General features: G+C 42.5%; 1 protein-coding gene across 10 annotated transcripts in view; it reads left to right on the forward strand.

The window, feature by feature from the left end:
- The window catches only part of FHIP1A (FHF complex subunit HOOK interacting protein 1A), a 278,113-nt gene that overhangs the window by 589 nt on the left and 262,111 nt on the right, over window positions 1–15,413 (forward strand). For 4 of the 10 annotated variants that reach the window (XM_027117173.1, XM_027117176.1, XM_027117174.1 and 1 more), the window contains exon 1: window positions 396–681. The exons of 1 other annotated variant lie outside the window; for it this stretch is intronic. The gene's annotated coding sequence lies outside the window, so the exon portion shown is untranslated. Of the gene's footprint in view, window positions 1–393; window positions 682–15,413 lie in introns of those variants that run through there. 5 more of the 10 variants (XM_027117169.1, XM_027117168.1, XM_027117177.1 and 2 more) reach the window with 2 other exon arrangements.

A 15,413-nucleotide genomic window follows, 5' to 3' on the forward strand; every position in this document is an offset into this window, starting at 1 on the left:
TGTGTGTGTGTGTGTGTGTGTGTGTGTGTGTGTGTGTGTGTGTGTGTTCGTGAAGGGGTGTAGTTCCAGCGACAGGCGAGTCCCCAGGGGCGAGGTGTCCTCCATTCCGCGGGGTTTAAGTTTCGGTGGAAAATTTCCCTCAGAGGCTCCGCCTCCTTCACCTTGGCAACGGGCGCCGGGGCGGCCTCGCAGCTGAGCCCGACCCCCGCGCACCTGACGGCCGCCCCTCCGGGGGGAGGGGCGAGGCTAGCGGCGAGGGCAGGGGCGGGGCCGGACACGAGCTCCCCTGGGCCGGCCAGGCAGGTCGGGCCCCGCCTCGGCTCGGGCCCCGCCCGCGCTCCCCCGAGGGCGCGGGTTGGGGGGCGGGGGAGCCCAGGAGCGGCGCGGCTCCGCCACCGGCTGACGCACCGTCGGAAAGTTGCGCTCCGACCTTCTGCCACCTCGTACTTTCTTCCCGGGGCGCCGCTGTAGACTTGGAGGTGGGTGGGGAGGACCCGGGCCGAGGCGTGAGAGCGGCCGCCGGCCGGGGCGCAGAGCGGACTGTCCCGGTCTCGGCGAGGAGCCCGCTCCCCCTTCCTCGCGGTGCCCAGCGCGGTGGTGGCACAAACTTTCTGGACTGTCCTCGGACAGTCGTGGCGAGTCCCGCACCGGGCCGGGAGGAGGAGCCGCGGCCGCTGACAGGTACGTGGCGTGCGGATCTGAGATTTGCGCTTGAGGGATTATTTTATTTTAGGGGTTATGGGAAGGCGGAGAGCAGAAGTATCCCTTGCCTGCGTTCTCCGACTTGGCGGGAGGAGCAGGAATTGTGAGGGGGGGCCCCCGCTGGGACTATCCCAAACAAGATTGCTGTGTCGGGCCGAGGCACGGCGGGGAGGAGGGGGCTCCCAGAGCTGCTGGACCGGGCGTGACTCGGTGACTGATCCCGGGGGAGAAAGAGCCAGCTTGTTTTGACAGAGGAGGATGGCACCTGGGCTCTCCACCCTGTTTTTGGTTCTTGGGGCCGGAGAGCCGGATCCTACCGGAGGAACAGGCGAAGGCGAAGAGATCTGGGGCTCAGTTTTCCTTTCCCGACCTCCTCGCTTTCACACAAGAGGCAGAGGCGGTGCCACTCTGAGGATTGCAGCGCTTTCCTGGTGTTAGGACTCACTTGTTGGGTGGCTCTTGCTCAGTTTCGTCAAATTCTCTAATGAAACTGCGTTCAAGTCGTGGTTGTTATTGATGATGATGATGGTATGTGTGTGCGTGCGTGCGTGTGTGTGTCCTGCTCCGACCTTAACAAAGGTCCCTTGTTAATTCCACTTCTGGTAGGGAGTGGAACTAACTGCTGTCCTATCTCAAGCCCAGCCAGAGAGAGGTGTTGGTGGCAGCGGTAACCTTGTTTACTTGGGACTTTGGGAGTCACGTGGGCAGTTCTGATGAATTAGCCCAGGTCTGTCCCACCCACTTGGATCCATCCATTCTTAATAGACCCGGTTTATGTTAATCCCAGACTCCTAATTTATTCGGGTTTATTAAGAATGGGTGGATCCAAGTGGGTGGGACAGAGCTGGACTAATACACACTGCTATCTGTAAAATAGATATTCAACAAGGACTGTATAGCACAGGGAACTCTACTCAATATTCTGTAATAACCGAAATGGGAAAAGAATCTGAAAAAGAATGGATGTATGTCTTTGTATAACTGAATCACACTGCTGCACACCTGAAACTAACATTGTAAATCAACTATACTCCAATACAAAATAAAAATTAAAAAAAAAAAAAATAGACCCGGCTTCCACCATTCAGCAGGTGCTGCAGCCTTAGGCATCCCAGGGTGGGGAGTATTCCCCGTGGAAGGAAGGAGCCCAAAACAGAGGAGAGACAGCCCTGGGGAGGAGTAGTAAACAGTGCGCACCATTTGTTGCTTCCCTGTGGATTGGGCCCACTCCCTGCCTTCTCTGGCAGGGCCCTGCTATCAAATTCATCTCATTAGAAAGTCAGCTGCTCTCTGCTAATAGCCACAGCAGCCCTGATGAAATTATGTAGGTCATTGAAAAAATAATTCCTGCTTAATCACCTTTATCCTGTTGATTAGCGAGAGAAAAGATTTCCTCTCCTTAATGTACCATGCCTGGTCAGCAGGGTCACCTGCCTGACCTCAAGTTCACTTGCGCACCTGGCACTAGACAGGATGTTTTCCCTGAAACTGCCCAAATGTAGCGTGCCACAGCCCAAGACCACATCTGGAGAAGTTTAGTGGTCTTCTCTGGGCAGAAATGGAGCAGGAGATTCAGTCCATAAATTTACTTTTTAGTGCATCATATTTGTTGGCTTTAGATAACTTTTCAGATAATTAAAGGCTGGTTTCTTTTAGTTCCAGTTAACCCCTTTCCGCACAGCTCATAGAATTGTTTCCATGCTTGTCTTGAAATAAGTTACGTTTGGGGTCCCATTTGTCATTTGACCTGTAGCTTTAGGAACAGGATTAAACTGTGTGGGGCATGTGGAAAAGACAAGAGAAACTGAGTATCACTGAACTAGATTCAGAGAGAGATTTAGAGTGGTCTCATAATCTAGATCTATCTGCCCAGCTAGCCTCCTACTTGCCTCTAAATAGAGACACTATGGTTGTATCACATTCAATGTAGGCCTCTGAAGACCAGAAATGAGAGGACTGTTTTACTGTAGTGTCGGTAATGCATTGCTGGACAGTTCTTCATGATAACTTCCCAAATTTGGTCCAAAACACTTTCTCTGCAAAGTTCTTTCTGTTGTAATAGGAAGCCAATAGATTATGTCTGCAAATCAAAAAGCAGATGTACAAATTATTTTGAAATATAGAGGTACATATTAGAAGAAGCCTGAGGAGTGACTTTTGAAATTATGTTCTTGTATTTTATTTTTATTTAAAAAAATATTTACTTATTTGGCGGCATCAGGTCTTGGTTGCAGCATGTGAAATATTTCATTGCGGCACGCGGGCTTCTCTCTAGTTGTGGCGCATGGGCTCTAGAGCGCGTGGGCTCAGTAGTTGTGGTGCATGGGCTTAGTTGCTCCGCAGCATGTGGGATCTCAAACCCGGGTCCCCTGCATTGGAAGGTGGATTCTAAACTACTGGACCACCAGGGAAGTCCCCTTATATTACTTTTATAAAGAAAATTAGGTAAGGAAGCTCTCTCTCTCTGCAAATATAAAACAATTGCTTTCTCTGATCCCTGCTGAGATGCTCAATCTTTGTTCTGTGTGCATTTGTCTCATAGGGCAATACATAGACCCTTTGAAGAGCTGGACCCTCAGATTCTGGCCTTGGAACATGATTTACATCTATTTCACTCTTATTCTCAGTGACTTCTGACTCTTAATTTTTAGCCTACATAGGAGAACAGTGACCAGTAACTTCAGGCGCTTCATTTATAGGGATCTCTTAGTGAAGACAGTAACGGAAAGTAACATTTTTATAGTGCTTTATGAGTAACAAAGTGCTTTCACAGGTATACCGTATTTGTGCTTTGTGATTTAACCATTTTGTAGTTGGTGTATTATATTCAGCTTACACAGGAGGAAAATAGATGAGATTCAGAGAAAATAAGGAATTTTCAGGTGCATACTTTGTTCCTGTATGTGGTGGACTCAGGCCCGAATGCAGGACTTTTCTGATTTAGAGGCCGGGCTTTTAATTTTTTCTCTGCTACATTTTGTGCAGTGTTTAGATGTGCAGTGTTTAGAATGGGACCTTATTTCTCATTAATCAAAATGAGTGCTCACTGGGGACAGGACTATATAGAAACACGTTCTTATACATGTGTGTACATGCGTATAATCTTTATATCCTTTGCATCTCAACAGTGTAGCTGCACCCCAGGAGGTGGGACAGGTGATAAATGCCCCAATAGTTGCCATAAGGAACTTTTGGTAGGGTCTAAAATTGAGAAAAATCAGAAAATAGTAATCTAAATGTGTGATTTACAAATATGGAAGTAATTACTAGAAGAAACATCTAAAAGAGTTGAAGGGGCTTCTTTTGGAGAGTGGAACTCAAGGTTGGGGAGGAGCCAGGCAGGCGTCTGCTGTTTTTGGTCATGTACCTTATAACCTTATACCTTACATTTTATGCTATGCACATGTGTGTGTGTGTATATATATATATATATATATATGTATATATATACATATATATATGTATATATATATATATATGTATATGTATATATATATATATTTAAGATATCCTTTGGCAAGGAAAGAGTAAAGCTTTGTTTTCAGAATTTTAGAGCCGAAAGGGACCACAGAGATTGTTTATTCTCCGTCCTTTGATTTTGCAGGTGAGGAAATTGTGGTAGAAGAGTTTAATTGTTTTGCCAAGGTCACATGAATGTGGAGACACCCCTCTCCCGGCACAGGTTCACACCCTTCCCCAGGCAGGTGGAAATTTCCCCCATGCTTGTGATTCCTCAGTTACCTTTCCAGGCACTGTTCTCTTGTCCTTTCCATCTAGTTTTTACAATGTTTGAATAGGTTACAGGGCTGTGGATTCAAAAGTAGGTAGCTATCTCTAATTCCTCGTATTTCCATCATGAAAATGCTTCAAATAGTTTCAGAGTCTGCAGAATCCTTTTTTTTCTTCTTTTTTTTTTGGTTAATTCTGAAATAACTTAGAGACATCTTTGCAGTTTGTTTGCAACTGTTCAGGAACTGACAGTGTTGAATTTGATAAATACTGGAGTTTGGCCTAAACTTTTATCCCTATAAGCTATTACTAACGGGAGATGGTAAGGGGCCCTTCCAATGTCTGTGTATGTTGTTCAGTTTTGAAATTCTGAGAATAAGGAAACAGCTGTCTTCCAAAAGAGAGGTAGAGGCAGATAATATTGTAGAGAATATTGTAGAGCTAAAATAGAAAAGTTTTTAACACCCTAAGATTTCCCTTTTCTTTTTTCTTTTTTTTTTTTTTGCGGTATGCGGGCCTCTCACTGTTGTGGCCTCTCCCGTTGCGGAGCACAGGCTCCGGACGCGCAGGCTCAGTGGCCATGGCTCACGGGCCCAGCCGCTCCGCGGCATGTGGGATCTTCCCGGACTGGGGCACGAACCCGTGTCCCCTGCATCGGCAGGCGGACTCTCAACCACTGTGCCACCAGGGAAGCCCCTTCCCTTTTCTTTATACATAAAATTTTTTCCTACTTCCCCTCCAATTATATCACTAACTTAAAATAAAACTTTATTTTTTCTGATTATACACACAATACGTATTATTCAACATTCAAACATCACAGAAATATGTAATGTTGAAAGATAAAGTGCACTGTGATCTTGTATTCTAGAGAAACTTCCCCCAAATTTCCCTGTATTAAAATATATTTATTATTGTGATTGTTAATAACAAGTGGGGTAATATAAAACAACTTTCAACTTCGTTTTTATTTTTAACTTAATTGGTGTTGAAAATGTTCCCATGACCATACATACAGATCATACTGTATAGTATTGCATGACAGGTTATTTTAACAGTTTCCTGTTGTTGGAAATTTGGGTTGTTTCCCATTTTTCTATAGTAAGACTAGAGCTTTAGAGAACATCCTTTAAAGTCTATCTTTGTACACTTGTGTAGGAAAGGTTTGTGAAAGAGTCAGAGGTATGAAAGTGCTAAATTCCTCTAATTTACACTTCCTCTAATAGTGTCCCTACATTGTAAATTATATTAATAGCTTTCTTTTTTGAATGTATTGGACTGAAGATAGAAATTATTATTACAGGACCCGACTGTGAAACAAAAGCTCGTAGTAACAGAAGGCGCTGAGCTTTTAGGTAAGGCTTACCTCATTTCTTCACATGTCAGGTTCTTTTTGGTTTTAATGTTTTCCCCAAGAGAACATAGTAATCGATAACAGCTATAAAAATACTCTGCAGTTGTCGGATGAGCTGCTAATTATTTTTTATGGAGCATAGTTAAAAAAAAATTTTTTTAAGAACATTATTCTAGGACATGCTATTAAGGAGTTCAGAGAATCCACCAGGTTTTGCAGAATGCAGAGTGAGTGTATTTTAGCTCCTCTTCTTGTATGAAAATTTACCTCTGTTGAAATATTGGTCATGGGTCAATTTTAAGATCTTTAGGCCTATAGAAAGTCCCAGGAACTGATTTCACTCATCTGTGTGTGGCAGATGTGAAATATGATACTTTGGCTAAATTTCATGACCCAGGCTCATTGAAGGAGACATTTCAGAAATTCCTGTGGCAAAGTTTTTATTGACCATCTTAGTCGATTAATATTTTCATCGAGTCCAAACTTTGTTCATAAGCATTAAATTAGAAGATTATGTTGCATTCCTCAAGATGAGTATCTTCTGCTTTGTTTGTGGTCATGGAACTTGGAGTTCATTCATGATTTTCTTTGTAATATATCAGAATGAGTATAAAAGTATCTTAACAAATATAAATATCTGTACAATATAAACATATACACACCTTATGTGTATATATATATATGACATATATATACATGTGTGTATTTATGCATAAGTGATATAAGCTATACTGTAAAAATATGATCATCGGGACTTCCCTGGTGGTTGAGTGGTTAGGACTCTGCACTTCCACTGCAGGGGGGCACGGGTTCGGTCCCTGGTCGGGGAACTAAGATCCTGCATGCAGCATGGCGCAGCCAAAAAAAAGATCGTCAGTAGGTCATTTAGCATGAAACTCTGTGCATCCTCAAAATGAAGATGCTGCTGCCCATATTTATTGTATTAGGAAAAATGTTTCTTGACATTTTTTGTATGAAAAATTCATAAAAAAAGAATTTCTTAGAATACAAGAGAAACTTCATCGTTTGTATATAGTTCTTTTGATTTTTTTTTCGTGGGAAGATGCAACATACCTTATATATTAGTCTTGGTTACTGCCTGTTCTCTAACATTTTTTGGTAAGTTGAATATTTAAAATCTCTCCTGTTTGTGTATATTGCAGACTGTTTACACTTTGGCTTATTTTTATTTATTTATTTATTTTTCACTTTGGCTTATTTTAAGCAAGATGCAGTAATTTAAATGCTTATGAAAAATGTGACAGTAGGACTTCCATTGACCTTGATTTGCTTCAGGAAATACCAGATAACCTGCTATATACCTGAGTTGTGTTAGAAACTTAATGGTTAATGCTAATCTCTTATCAGCTTGATGAAGTTTGACCTTCTCTCAATTTCCTCCTTGTTTTTCTCCACTGGGTTCCTGTTGAAGACTTTGTGTGTCTGATTTGGAAAGTGGACCCTGCAGTTGCTCTTGATGAATCAGCTTGTAAGTTGTGTTTAGGTGTTGCAGGCTGGTTGTGTTGCCTCCTGCCTTTTTTTCCTCTAAAGTAATCCCACCTCTTGATCATGTTTTAGGATTAGTTTGCCACCTAGGAGTGGTCATTCCTCCCCAGTGAATCACAAAAACGAGTTGGTCTGATGAGGCTTCCTGACTCAAGACTGACTGATTCAACCTGCTGTCCTGCGAGCTTCTGTCAGGATGGGCACGCCAGAAGCAAACTGTCAACTCGGCTCCCTTCCCTATATGGGTAATCCCTAAATCCGCATCCTCATTGCTGACCTTTGGAATCCTAGGCTTGCTTCTCCAGTCCTGCTGCATAGGTCTCCATTTCGATCCTGACATCAAATTAAACTGTAGGGTGACACGAGTAGCTCATCTTAATCACCTAGCAGAGTACCTCATCTTGAATAGAATCCTGTACGTGTTTGTCGTTGATGGTCTGCCTCTTATTATCACATGGGCAATTATAATATTTTTTTACCTTGTTTTTGCTTCCAGTTTTTCTTTCTGTAATCCATTTTCATGCCACAGTCAGTTTGATTTTATAAAGCTCATGTCTCTGATCACGGTCCTTGTTGCCTACTGGATAATGACTCAGTTCAAGCTGTGATGGTTAAATTTAGGTACCAACGTGACTGGGCTACAGGGTGCCCAGAGATTTGGTTAAACATTATTGTGGGTGTGTCTGTGAGGGTGTTTCTGGATGATATTAACACTGGAATTGGTAGACTGAGTAAAGCAGATGGCCTTTCCATTGTGGGTGGGCGTCATTCAATCCATTGAAGACCTGAATTGAACAGAAAGGCTGAGTAAGGGAGAATTTGCTCACTCTGCCTGTTTTTGAGCTAAGGCATCCATCTTCTGTGCCTTTGGCCTCAAACTTGGACTTGAACTATATTATCAGCTGTCCTACTTCTCTGGCTTGCTGAGTGCAGACCTTGGGACTTCTCAGCCTTCATAATTGCATGAGCCAATTCCTTATAATAAACCTTTCTATCTGTCTCTATATATACACACACACATCTCCTTTATATATACGTCTCCTGTTGGTTCTCTTGTCTCTGGAGATCCCTGACTAATACTCAAGGCATCTATGATCTGGTGCCCTGTTTAGATCCTCTGCTCTGGCTGCCGTGCTGATCTGTTCCTCATTCCTGAGCACACCTGCCTATTCCTTACTTGCCATCTTGCTGGGACCAGTCCTTCCTCTTTCCAGTTATTTCAGTAATGTGAATTCTTCAAAGCCCAGTTCAGAGCCTGTGTCCTCCTTTAAGCCTTTCTTGGCTATCTTTTCCTGTAGCAATTTCCTGGCATCTGAATCTCCGTACTGAAATTTTAGGAATTTAGTCATTTGATGCTTTCTAGTGTTATCTTTTGTGTAATTATTCTTCTTCCAAATTATATTATAAATTCCATTAGGACTTGGATCAAGCTCTACACTCCAAATCCTCCACTGTTCTTGGTTTTGCTTCACATTGTAGGTGGCCAGTGAGTGTTTACTGCATTTTTTTTTTTTTTTTTATAAGCGCTAAGCTCTACCAAGGAAGGAAAGGCAAGTGTAGGGCATGTGTGCGCAGTCCTCCATCCTGACCTCTTGGAAGAAATGTCTAGTTCATTGCCCACAGGACCCAGAACTCTTTATCAATGCAGGGATCCAGAAGGACTTTGCCAGCTGTTTGGGGTTGTTACTAGAAATGAAACTTATATATCATCCTCGACCTAGAGCCAACTATTCCTAAGAAGAAATTGTCATATTTAAAGTCCTGTTGAATTAGCCTTTTCCTGAGGTACTGCTTTGCACCTGTTTTTGCTCTCATCTGCTTTGCCCTTGTCTCTTATAATTTCCTTTGCTCTGCCTCTGGCTAAGTTGTTTCATATCTTCCTCTGTAAATAGGTTATGTAGCCTGTTGGTGTCAATAATTTTGAACAAGGGTGAAGAAGACGAAATATGGAAAATGAGCTGTATGTTCCTAGGCAATTTGGATTTGTCAACTTTTATGCACGTTTCATTCAAGCTCTGTTTGATTTTCCTCATTTCTCCTGCAATTGAATGTAGTTTTTTAAAAAAAGTTATTTATCTTTGGTTGCGTTGGGTCTTCATTGCTGCGTGTGGGCTTTCTCTAGTTGCGGTGAGCGGGGGCCACTCTTCGTTGTGGTGTGCTGGCTTCTCAGTGCGGTGGCTTCTCTTGTTGCGGAGCATGGGCTCTAGGCGCACAGGTTTCAGTAGTTGTGGCTCGAGGGCTCAGTTGTTGTGGCTTGCGGGCTCTAAAGCACAGGCTCAGTAGTTGTGGTGCCCGGGCTTAGTTGCTCCATGGCATGTGGGATCTTCCTGGACCAGGGATCAAACCCATGTCCCCTGGATTGGCAGGCAGATTCTTAACCACTGCGTCACCAGGGAAGTCCCTTGAATGTAGTTTTTGAGGAACATCATTGGAAATCTGACTCATTATGCTCTTTGGCATGCCTTTTAATCTGAGAGTATTGCAAACCCTCTGCACTTTCCATCCCCCTTCCCCTGCTCTCCTGCACTTATCTTCTAACATACTACAATTTACTTATTTATTATGTGTATTGTTTATCAGCTGTCTCCCCGAATAAGAACATAAAGCTCCATGAAGGGCAGGGATCTTGGCTGAATTAGTTTTGACTGTCTTTGGCTCTGTGTCCCAAGACGTAGACCAGTGCCTGCCATCCAGTAAGTGTTTGTTGAACTGAGTGGGCGTTTGCTAACTTGAAACTTTCCACCACCACATCCCCTTTGTTGTCTAGGCTTTCTGTTGAATCCTCTGGGCTCTCTCTTTCTTTTTTCCTCCTTCTATTCGGACCTAGTTAGTTCTTTCAAACCATACGCCTACCTGTTCCCCAGGTCTTTGCCTTTGTAACAGCCACATCACTAGCAGGGGTAATTTAGAGTCACAAAGCACTATCATATATACGATCTCATCTGAAGTATTTTTGAGTCTGTGATGGCAATGAATTCTTTAGGGCCTGTCTTTGACCAGAGTATGCAAGTTAGCAAAGTCTCGTCCCATCAGGGGATGCAGCCATTCTTCAGTGAGTGCTCGGCATACCCTCCCCTTGGCTGTGCTGTTGCCAAATTATAAATAAGGAGCATGCCTCTTTGATAGCAGCTTCTGGCCTTCTAGGAACAATCATTATATTTCCCAGAAGAGTGTGTGTATGGTATAAGGCCCTCAAGTAAAGTGGTGAAAATGAGAAAGGAAAAAAGAGAAACAGACAACCACCGACAAGTTTATGGGACACTTTTCAATGGAAAGTACTTGGCTAGATGCTGAAAAACTATTATTGCCCCAAAGTTAATTTGATAGCGGGAGTTCCATGTTGATGTGTCCAGCAGGAATTGGAGACACAAGCATGGAATTGAAAACGTTGGCCTGAAGGATGCAGATCATGTAGAGATGAGAGCCGGTGGCTTTTAGGTTCTCTACCAGTAAATTGCTGTTCCTGTCCTCCTGGCCCCTGTCGTTGCTGAGCTAAGAAGACGGAGCCATTTTCTTCCTGAAGGGCTTCTGTTCTTGCCTCCGAGCCATGGGAGTGCTCAATAACATTAGTGTCTAATGATGACATAGGAATATTCCTGTGAGCAGTTGCAGAGCTGAAGGCACGTTACACATTGACAGGTGCTCACAAATCTCCTTTTGCTGTTTTGAAATATCACTGCCAGGGGAGTTGTATACATCTTGTTCTGGCAGAGTGGTCTTAAATAAATATTCATTCCTTTTGCCTGTTACTTTAAGAGAAATGCCAGGATTTCATCTTCAGGCTGCCAGAAGCAATTTTGGAGAAATTGTATTATAACTTTTTCAAGATACTTATTTTCATATAGCGTATTTATTTGTACATTCATATATTAATGTTATTCTTAATGATGAAGGGACCTGCACTTTGAGGTTAGTGGAAAATCAGGGGTTAAATGGAGGTCTTTCATCAATTACAGTCTCTGGTAAATTAATTAGCAAGTTTCTATCATTGTTGGAGGCAACATGGGTGAGGTGGGAAGAGGATGCAATTTGGATGCAAATCTGGTTCAAATCCCTGCTTTACTATTTAGTAAATGTGTGTCTTTGCACCAGTTACTTTCCTATGATGAACCTCAGCTTCTTTGTCTCTAAGTGGAAATAATAACATCCAACCCAGGAGGTTTCCGTGAGGGTTAAATAAGATAACTCCTGTGAAGTGCTTACCATGGAAGTAATATTCAATACATGGTAATTGTTATTTGTTACTGAAGCTCTATTAGCACTATTCTAGGGATTGTTTGGGGGTCTTTCAAAAGGTATGTAAGATATATGTCTGCAAGGCCACAAAAGATAGTGACAGATATGTATTTGACACACAAAAAAATCAGGACAGCATGTGATGAAGTGTTATTTGTATAGAAAGTAAGTGCAAGAAACCAGGAAGGTAGAGGTCATGGTGGGCATAGGCTTCAAGAGTCATGGTGGGGGTCATATTAGGATTCCTTTGGTTGTAAATTTTAGAAATTTTAAACTGTACAGAAAGGGAATTTATTGGTTCATATGGTCAAAGGTATGGGAGAAGTGAAGGCGGTCTTGGAAACCAAAACTGAAAACTCCTATACCACCAAGACTCTCTGTGTCTTATCCCTACTTCTCTCTGAGTCAGTTTCCTCCACGTGGCTGGGGGCATGACTGCTAGAAAGGCAAGGATCACCCAGAAAGAGGGCCTCACTTTCTTTTAGTCTACATCTCAGAATCCCAGGAATGCCTCTGGTCGACTTCGCTTGGGTGACACCCTTTTCCCTGTGGCCAGGGGCCCAAATTATTTGGTAATTGGCAGCCCCATCTAGAAATATATATATCCATAGTTAGGACGCAGAGAAAGAACAGTCTCCTGAAAGAAGGATTGTGCCATTCATAAAAGAAAGGAGGGTGCTGGATGGAGGAGCAGGAGGCGTGTTTACTTTTTTTTTTTTTTTTTTTTGGGGGTACGCGGGCCTCTCACTGTTGTGGCCTTTCCCGTTGCGGAGCACAGGCTCCGGACGTGCAGGCTCAGCGGCCATGGCTCACGGGCCCAGCTGCTCCGCGACATGTGGGATCTTCCCAGACCCGGGCACGAATCCGCGTCCCCTGCATCGGCAGGCGGACTCTCAACGACTGCGCCACCAGGGAAGCCCCGCGTGTTTACTTTTGAGGGGGAAGAGGACAGCTTGAGCTGGTTGCAGGGTTAGAGGCAGGTGTGCAGAGCACTGAACCAAAGGCACAGAGTCCAGAATGAGAAGATGGGTTGTATTAGTGAAACAGGATCAGGTAGACTCAGGGTGAGTGGTTTGAAGGGGTTGGTTGAGGAGTTTGGACTGATCTGATGGGCATAAATCCTAAGAATTGACATCAAATTGACATAGACATGTTGGATCCTGGCTTTTATTCTTTAAAAATAGGTTTCATATTCTTTTGTTTCACTTTCATCTATGTATGCATATTACATATGTGTGTGTGTGTGTTGAACTGTGACGTAAAATGTACTTTTTAGATCAGAAAAGTTTTCAGGCCATTGTAGTTAAATTATACTGGCAAATAAAAGCACAAATAAATCTCAAAAAAAACCAGGTTTCATATTGTAGGCTGAGTATTTGAATTGGTAACTTGAGGACTAAGTTGCGTACACTGGAGAAGTTACATTCATTGAGTACAGACAAGGTAGTCTTTGTAGTCAAGAGGCGGATGTCCGTCCTGGCACTACCTTAAAAATTAGATGTTGTCAAGCATTTATCTTACTTTTCCTGTTTTAAAAAAAACAAACAAAAACCCTGTATTTCAGAGTAACCAAATAGATTGTTTGAACAAAAATCTTATTTTTAGAAGAATTCCAGCTAGTAAATGCAGAAGGAATGATATAAAGAAAATAGTATCATTTCATTACCCCTAATGAAATAACAGATCTAGGGAATGGTCATCTGTGACTGTGAAAACTATTAGGTCAAAGGCTGATTGGGAACTTTATAATTGATGGATCAGGCTGATAACCCCAGGACCCACTGATCAATCTTAACATTACAAAAAGAGAAAGAAGTGAATACGTGCCCCCTAATTTGATGCAATAGGGAATATATAGAACCATCTCTGAAGTTTCTTGCCAAAAAGCTGAATGTGATTCTGATCAAGACTTTAGATCTGACTACTAGTTTATGAGAAGCATAGGAAAAAGAGGACCTTGTCAAAAAGAACCATGGAGATGTGACCAGCCAAATCCAGAATGCAGAAATTTCTGTAGGACAAGTTATTCAGTTTGTTCAGGAAATAAGTGGCAAGAAAAACAAGGAAGAGGAACTATTATTTTTTCTCCCAAAGTCAGTGTCAGATAAGTGTTTTTATTTATTATTTTTTAAAAAGTGGCATTGAGACTTAAGAGACATAACCATGTTTGGATCTTGGTTTGGCTAAATCAACATAAAGTTATAAATTATAAATATAAAATTATGAGACAATTTGGGAAATTTAAACTCTGGATATTAGACAAATTAAAGGACTCTTAAAAAAAGGGAATGATAATTATATTATTATTAAAAAAGAGTCTATTTCTTAAAGATACATACTGAAATGTTTTTCAGATTACGTGATATTGTATTAGTTTCCTATGACTGCGGTAACAAATTAACACAGACTGGGTGGATTAAACAACAGAACTTTATTCTCTCTTAGTTCTGGAGGCTAGAAGTCTAAAATCAAGGTGTAGGCAGGCCCATGCTCCCTCTGAGATGCTAGGGGAGAATTCTTACCTCTTCCAGGTTTGGAAGCTGTCCTTGGCTTGTGGCTGCATCTCTCTGCACTGTCTCATGGCCTTCTCCTCTTGGTATGTCTGTGTCTCATCTCCCTCTGCCTGTCTCCTATAAAGATTCATGTGATTGCATTTAGGGCTTACTTGGGTAATCCAAGATAAATTCCTCCTTAAGATCCAAAGTTACAGTCACAGTTTTTTGCCATGTAAAGTAATATTCACAGCTTCTGGGGATTAGGAAGTGATATGTTTTTGCAGACCGCTTTTTCTGCTTATTTCAGATATGATATATGAAGTTTGTGTTAAAACAGTCCAGCAGAGGAAAGGAGTGGGAATGGGAGATTATAAACAGCTATACATTGTTAATTCTTGAGCCGAGTGATGGCAGTTCATCATACTACTCTCTCAACTTTGTATGTACTGAAAATTTCCATAATAAAAAGTGAAAACCAGAAAAGGTAAACCAAAATGCCTCAGTAATCAGGTCCTCTCAGATTCTGGAACATACCATATTAAGCCCTGATAAATACAAACGTCCATTTTTTTCTGTTCATAAAAATTAGATATGAGACATCTAACATCCTCGTTAATCCTTCAAGCTTTTGCTGCCTTTGCAGACATACTTCTTGGTGCTTCTCAAGAAAAGTAAAGGGTGAATGACTATCCCTTCACTTGGAATTCAGAAATTGTAAGACCTGAGACTTAGATAAGAACCCCTTTTGCTGTTCCTCACTGAAATACTGGTGAGTGTGTGAAGGGGCATGGTCCGCTTAGGAACCTCACGTGCCAAGTGACATCATGACATCTTTGTCAAGCAGATGAAATCATGAAAGGGTCAACATCTTTACTATAGGGCCCATCTTTCAACTGTGTGTGTGTGGTTTTGTTTGTTTTTGTTTTTTAAAAAAATATTATTTATTTATTTTTGGCCACGTTGGGTCTTCGTTGCTGCACACGGGCTTTCTCTAGTTGCGGCGAGCGGGGGCTACTCTTCATTGCGGTGCACGGGTTTCTCGTGTGGTGGCTTCTCTTGCTGCAGAGCCCGGGCTCTAGGCGCACAGGCTTCAGTAGTTGTGGCTTGTGGGCTCTAGAGTGCAGGCTCAGTAGTTGTGGTGCACAGGCTTAGTTGCTTCGCGGCATGTGGGACCTTCCCGGACCAGGGCTCGAACCAGTGTCGCCTGCATTGGCAGGTGGATTCTTAACCACTGCGCCACCGGGGAAGTCCCCAGAATTTTTATTTCTTAAAATACCACTATATGCCCAATTCAGGATTAAATGTATATGTTACAGAGGATAATGACTGTCAAGACAGTGTTTTAGGCAATTCAAGTTACTTCACATATACTTCAGTTGCTTAATGATTTT

Source organism: Aethalodelphis obliquidens, unplaced genomic scaffold (assembly GCF_003676395.1).
Source record: "Aethalodelphis obliquidens isolate GAN/ISIS:26980383/991018 unplaced genomic scaffold, ASM367639v1 scaffold17, whole genome shotgun sequence".
In the NCBI taxonomy this organism is placed as follows: domain Eukaryota; kingdom Metazoa; phylum Chordata; class Mammalia; order Artiodactyla; family Delphinidae; genus Aethalodelphis; species Aethalodelphis obliquidens.